Source organism: Arachis ipaensis, chromosome B8 (genome assembly GCF_059453495.1).
Source record: "Arachis ipaensis isolate K30076 ecotype BB chromosome B8, ASM5945349v1, whole genome shotgun sequence".
Taxonomy (NCBI): Eukaryota; Viridiplantae; Streptophyta; class Magnoliopsida; order Fabales; family Fabaceae; genus Arachis; species Arachis ipaensis.
The window spans coordinates 61,537,090-61,544,244 of record NC_142443.1 but is presented as its reverse complement, the minus strand read 5'-3'; the positions used below and the strand labels follow the sequence as shown (position 1 = coordinate 61,544,244).

The 7,155-nt window shown below is 33.6% G+C and overlaps 1 non-coding gene across 1 annotated transcript; it reads right to left on the bottom strand.

Moving 5' to 3' along the window:
• Positions 1-6,769: 6,769 nt before the first annotated feature.
• On the bottom strand, positions 6,770-6,877 carry LOC148548297 (small nucleolar RNA R71). Its single transcript, XR_015898905.1, has one exon. It is a non-coding gene; the product is annotated as a small nucleolar RNA R71 (small nucleolar RNA).
• Between the last annotated feature and the right edge of the window lie 278 nt (positions 6,878-7,155).

Here is a 7,155-nt window from a genome sequence, read left to right as displayed (position 1 = left end):
TTTGTTTGTTGAATTCCAAGTATTCAAATTTCTGATTTATGGGTTATTGATGCTTGAATTTTGGTTTGAAATTGTTGAATATGTGCACTGCATATCATGTGTTTGATAAAATGCCTGAATGAACTTTGAGTTTAATACATGTGTTGTAGCTACCATATATGTTAGACTAGATCCTTATTTGGCATTCTAATAAAGAATTTTGCACTTTTGAATGAGTATGATGCTATTTTTGGATTAAAATCTCAATAATGTACTTGTTTATTGCTTTGAGTTGCTAGCATCAATTTGACATAAAAATTGACATTTGTTTCTTAATTGATGAAATTTTGAACAAGTGCATATAAAATTTAGTGAATTGAATTGAATTGCTTGTTCATCATGGTTTTTAAATCAATATAATCATATAACAAGGTCCTTGTTTCTTGTTAGTACTTTGCATTTGTTTGAGTTGACTTGACTTGATTCTACCAAGCTTGTCACTTTTTGTAACTAGCACCTTGTCTATGTGATTATGTCATTAATTTGTAGGATGAATAAGTAATTTTCTTTTCATCATTGCATTGGTTATTGTTTGTTGTGCCATTTTATATCAATCTTGCGCTTTCACTTGCACAATTTCAATATCCAATATGTCCTAAATTCAATTTACTCTTGTTGTAATTGCCTAATCTTTCTTGTCTTTAATTCATGCTCATCCATTGCTTGCAACTTAGGTCATTTAATTGAGGAATTCATGCTTAATTTTTGATTGTGTGGATGCCATTTTCACCGGCCGTTGTGTGTGTTCTAATCGTGCGCATAATTGGAATATGCACATGGCTCATTTTTTATCATACCACACCACTATGCAAACTTCCTCAATTAGATGCTTATTTACTTACTCCTTTACCTTGTTGTGCCACTTGTCTTATGATTCTTAATTATACTCCATTCATTCTTTTTGAGGATGACCATGAAGGCAAGGAGCCAGTAGAGGAGGAGAACATCGAGGATGGCGATAACGAGAGTGCATTGGACTTGGCAATTTCCAAGCAACCCGAGCCGCTGCATCCACCAGCTGAAGGTGGAGGAACTTAGAGCTTCTTCTCCCCGGATTATGTTCATGCACGGAGGACCATGCAATGCTTAAGTGTGGGGGAGGATTCGCAATTTTGGGACGTAGACTTCCTTTTCCAAACATTTTACATTTTGTTTTTGTTTTCTTTTATTATGTTTCTTGTAGTTATTTGGAGTATTTTTTTTACTGTTGCATTGCATTTTCTTTTGGTATATATCTTAGTTTATTTTTAGTTTTTGTATTTGGGATTCTTGCTTTTGCATGGTATATATTTTATAGATAGAAGTTGTGATTGGATGTTGTGAATAGCATAGTGCCTAGTTCAATTTTAGTCCTAATAATTGTTCATAATGGTTTTTGGATATTGGAAATTAGGAAAAGAACTAGAAAATTTTTGAAATAGGAAATAATTTTGGTAAAAAATAACAATGATTTCCAAGAATTTTGTTTTTAGGGCGTGCTATTGAATTGATTTGAAAAATTGTTTTTAAAACTTGCTTGAACTATTATGTGGAACATAGTTTTAGAGTAAGAACACACGACCTGTGAGTTTTTGAGCCCAATTATATGGTTACATCATTTGACCATAGTTTTTGTTCTCGTATGTTATTTTCTTCTCTATGGTTGCAATTTTTGGTTTGTTTAATTCTATATGTCCATTGTTTGATGTATATATGCATTTGAGGCCATCACTTCACTAGCTCACTTGAACCCAAATAGCCTACCATTTCATTGACATTTGTTTGCCACTTTGACCCTTTTTAATTCCCTTTTGTTCCTTATATTGCCACATCACTGACCTTAAGCAGAAAATAATTAATCTTCCTATTTAAATCTTTGATTAGTTTAGGATGCTGAGAGTGTGTGTCATTTGAGTATGGGAAAATTTGGAAACTTTGGTTGATGAAAATGTGGTTTATGTCCCTTTTGAAAATCTTGAAAATTTGGGGTACATACTCATGTAGTAATTAGATGAACCATATGCATTCTCCTTTGGTATATACTATGTTATTGTTGATGGAAAAAAAATAAAAATAAAGAAAAAAAAATAAAAATGGGAGAAAATGCCCCAAAGAAGAGTAACAATAATGATGCATATGTGTTGTGATTGAAAAGAATGCATGAGTATGTGAGACAAGTGAGATTGTGGGTAACTAGGTATTGTGTTGGAATTACATAGGTGTTATATGTTAGGTGAGAGATTAAGTTGATTAAAGATTCAAATTCTAGCTCACTTAGCCATATATAACCTTACCTTGACCCTAGCCCCATTACAACCTTATGAAAAGTCCTCATGACGAGTGTATTTATACATTGAATATTCGTTGATTGGTTGGATGAAGAACAAACTTTAGAAAGCATGATTAAAGGATAATTGAGTGAATTGAACCTTAAACATCGAGCGATTAGAGTGTATACACACCTAGTGAGGGTTCAATTACCCAATTCTATGTTTCCATACCTCTTATTATGTATTCTTGCAAGTTGCTTCATTTTGAGACTTGAATCAATTCTTTGGATTTTGATTGCATTGAATTACTTCTCTGCTTAGTCCTATATGTCCATACTCTTGCTTGGGAATTTGATTGTTTGTTTTCACTAAATCAATAGGACACTTGATGAGCAGAAAATTTATACGCTTTTTGGCATTATTTTTACATAGTTTTCAGTATAATTTAGTTATTTTTTAGTATGTTTTTATTAGTTTTTAATTAAAATTCACATTTCTGGACTTTACTATGAGTTTGTGTATTTTTCTGTGATTTCAGGTATTTTCTGGCTGAAATTGAGGGACCTGAGCAAAAATCAGATTCAGAGGTTGAAGAAGGACTGCAGATGCTGTTGGATTCTGACCTCCCTGCACTAAAAGTGGATTTTCTGGAGCTACAGAACTCCAAATGGCGCGCTTCCAATTGCGTTGGAAAGTAGACATCCAGGGCTTTCCAGAAATATATAATAGTTCATACTTTGCCTGAGTTTAGATGACGCAAACTGGCGTTGAATGCCAGTTCCATGTTGCAGTCTGGCGTTCAGCGCCAGAAACAAGTTGCAAAGTGGAGTTCAACGCCAGAAACACGTTACAAACTGGCGTTCAACTCCAAGAATGACCTCTCCACGTATAAACTTCAAGCTCAGCCCAAGCACACACCAAGTGGGTCCCGGAAGTAAATTTCTGCTTCATTTACTCATTTCTGTAAACCCTAGTAACTAGTTTAGTATAAATAGGACTTTTTACTATCTTTGTAAAGGATCTTTGATTAGTTTTATGCTATCTTAGACCTTTAGGGGGGCTGGCCATTCGGCCATGCCTGAACCTTCATCACTTATGTATTTTCAACGGTAGAGTTTCTACACACCATAGATTAAGGTGTGGAGCTCTGCTGTTCCTCATGAATTAATACAAAGTACTACTGTTTTTCTATTCAATTCAAGCTTATTCCTATTCTAAGATATCCATTCGCACCCAAGAACATGATGAATGTGATGATTATGTGACGCTCATCATCATTCTCACCTATGAACGCGTGCCTGACAAACACTTCCGTTCTACATGCAAACAAGCTAGAATGAGTATCTCTTGGATATCTAATACAGAGGATCGAGTCCGAGATATTAGAATCTTCGTGGTATAAGTTAGAACCCATGGATGGCCATTCCTGAGATCCAGAAAGTCTAAACCTTGTCTGTGGTATTCCGAGTAGGATCTGGGAAGGGATGGCTGTGACGAACTTCAAACTCGCGAGTATTGGGCGTAGTGACAGACGCAAAAGGAGGGTGAATCCTATTCCAGTATGATCGAGAACCTCCAGATGATTAGCCATGCAGTGACAGTGCATCGGACCATTTTCACAGAGAGGATGGGAAGTAGCCATTGACAACGGTGATGCCCTACACAAAGCTTGCCATGGAAAGGAGTAGGAATGGTTGGATGAAGACAGCAGGAAAGCAGAGGTTCAGAGGAACGAAAGCATCTCTATACGCTTATCTGAAATTCTCACCAATGAATTACATAAGTATCTCTATCCTAGTTTATGTTTTATTTATCTTTTAATTATTAAAACTCTATAATCAGTTGAATCCGCCTGACTGAGATTTACAAGGTGACCATAGCTTCCTTCATACCGACAATCTCCGTGGGATTGACCCTTACTCACGTAAGGTTTATTACTTGGACGACCCAGTGCGCTTGCTGGTTAGTTGTACGAAGTTGTGAAACAAAATTAAGAATATGAACATGCGTATGAAGTTTTCAGCGCCGTTACCAAGGAAGTAAAGATCACGATTTCGCACACCAAGTTTTTGGCGCCGTTGCCGGGGATTGTTCGAGTTTGGACAACTGACGGTTCATCTTGTTGCTCAGATTAGGTAACTTTATTTTAATTTTAAGTTTTTGTTTTTTTTATTCTCTTAATTTTTGAAAAATATAAAAAAAATTATTTTACATTAATTTATGTTCTTCAGAATTTTTAAGAATGAATTCTAGAGTTTCATAAAAAATGTTGGAGCCTGGCTGGCTGCAAAGCCATGTCTAAATTCTTTTAGACTAAGGCTTCTAAACCATCATCACAAGAGCAAGCTAGTTGTTCCTAATCCATCTGCTGCTGTATGACTGATGTGTATTCTAAAGCTTGGCTGGCTAGTGAGCCATGTCTAATTCCTGGACTGAAGCTTTAGACTAAGAGTGCAAGATTCCTGGAATTCATATTAAAAATTTTGAAATCCTTATTTTTCTTTTTCAAATAAATTTTTGAAAAAAATACCAAAAAAATTTTAATAAAATCATAAAATCAAAAATAATTTTATGTTTTTCTTGTTTGAGTCTTGTGTCAATTTTTAAGTTTGGTGTCAATTGCATTTTTTCTAAAAATTTATGCATTTTTTGAAAATTCATGCATTCATAGTGTTCTTCATGATCTTCAAGTTGTTCTTGGTAAGTCTTCTTGTTTGATCTTTAAAATTTCTTGTTTTGTGTCTTTTGTTGTTTTTCATTTGCATTTTCAATTTGTTAGTGTCTATACATGAAAAATCTTTAAGTTTGGTGCCTTGCATGTTTTCTTTTCTTGAAAATTTTTCAAAAATAAGTTCTTGGTGTTCATCTTGACATTCAAAGTGTTCTTGGTGTTCATCTTGAAACTCATAGTATTCTTGCATGCATCACATATTTTGATCCAAAATTTTCATGCCTTGAGTCTTTTTGATGTTTTTCTCTCTCATCATTAAAAATTCAAAAATCAAAAAAATATCTTTCCCTTATTTCACTCATAAATTTAAAAAATTTGAGTTGACTTTTTCAAAACTTTTTAAAATTTAGTTGTTTCTTATGAGTCAAGTCAAATTTTCAATTTAAAAAATTCTATCTTTTTCAAAACTTTTTCAAAAATGAAATCTTTTTCATTTTTTCTTTATGATTTTCGAAAATTTCAAAAATTATTTTCAAAATCTTTTTCTTAATTTTATTTCAAAATTTTCGAAACTTAACTAACAAGTAATGTGATTGGTTCAAAAATGTGAAGTTTGTTACTTTCTTGTTAAGAAAGGTTCAATCTTTATGTTCTAGAATCTTATCTTTTAGTTTCTTGTTAGTCAAGTAATCAATTTTAATCTTAAAAATTAAATCTTTTTGATTATATCTTTTTATCATATCCTTTATATCATATCTTTTTCAAAATTTTATCTTTTTCAAAAAAAAATTTTGATTTTAAAATATCTTTTCCAACTTCTTATCTTCTTATCTTTTCAAAATTAATTTTCAAATCTTTTTCAATCAACTAACTAATTGACTTTTTGTTTGTTTCTTATCTTTTTCACCACCTAACTACTCTTCTCTCTCTAATTTTCGAAAATACCTCCCTCTTTTTCAAAAATTATTTTTAATTAATTAATTGTTTTAAATTTTAATTTAACTTAATTTCAATTTTAATTTCCGAATTTTAACCTTAATTTTTATTTTTAATTTGTTTAAATTTTTGAATTCTTCTCTTCCTCATCTTATTCTATTTATTTATTCAATTACTAACACTTCTCCTCATCTCAAATCACTGCTCCTATCCTCACCCTTGTGTTTGGATTATCCATTCTTCTTCACTCCTATTCCCTTTCTTCTTCTACTAACAATAAGGAACCTCTTTACTGTGACATAGAGGATTCTTCTTCTTTTCTTGTTCTCTTCTCTTTCATATGAGCAGGAACAAGGAAAAAGGCATTCTTGTTGAAGCTGATCCAGAACCTGAAAGAACTCTGAAGAGGAAACTAAGAGAAGCTAAAATACAACAATCCAGAGATAACCTTACAGAAATTTTCGAAAAGGAAGAGGAGATGGAAGCCGAAAATAATAATAATGCAAGGAGGATGCTTGGTGATTATACTATACCTACTTCCAAGTTTGATGGAAGAATCATCTCAATCCCCACCATTGGAGCAAACAATTTTGAGCTGAAACCTCAATTAGTTGCTCTAATGCAACAGAACTGCAAATTCCATAGACTTCCATCAGAAGATTCCTACCAGTTTTTAACTGAGTTCCTGCAGATCTGTGAGACTGTTAAGACTAATGGAGTAGATCCTGAAGTCGACAGGCTCATGCTTTTCCTTTTTGCTGTAAGAGACAGAGCTAGAACATGGTTGGACTCACAACCTAAAGATAGCCTGAACTCTTGGGATAAGCTGGTCACAGCCTTCTTGGCTAAGTTCTTTCCTTCTCAAAAGCTGAGTAAGCTTAGAGTAGATATTCAGACCTTCAAGCAAAAAGATGGTGAATCCCTCTATGAAGCTTGGGAAAGATATAAGCAGATGACCAAAAGGTGTCCTCCTGACATGCTTTCAAAATAGACCATTCTGGATATATGCTATTATGGTCTGTCTGAGTTCTCCAAGATGTCACTGGACCATTCTGCAGGTGGATCCATTCACCTAAAGAAAACGCCTGCAGAAGCTCAAGAACTTATTGACATGGTTGTAAATAATCAATTCATGTATACTTCTGAGAGAAATTCTGTGAATAATGGGACACCTCAGAAGAAAGGAGTTCTTGAAATTGATACTCTGAATGCCATATTGGCTCAGAACAAAGTGTTGACTCAGCAAGTCAACATGATTTC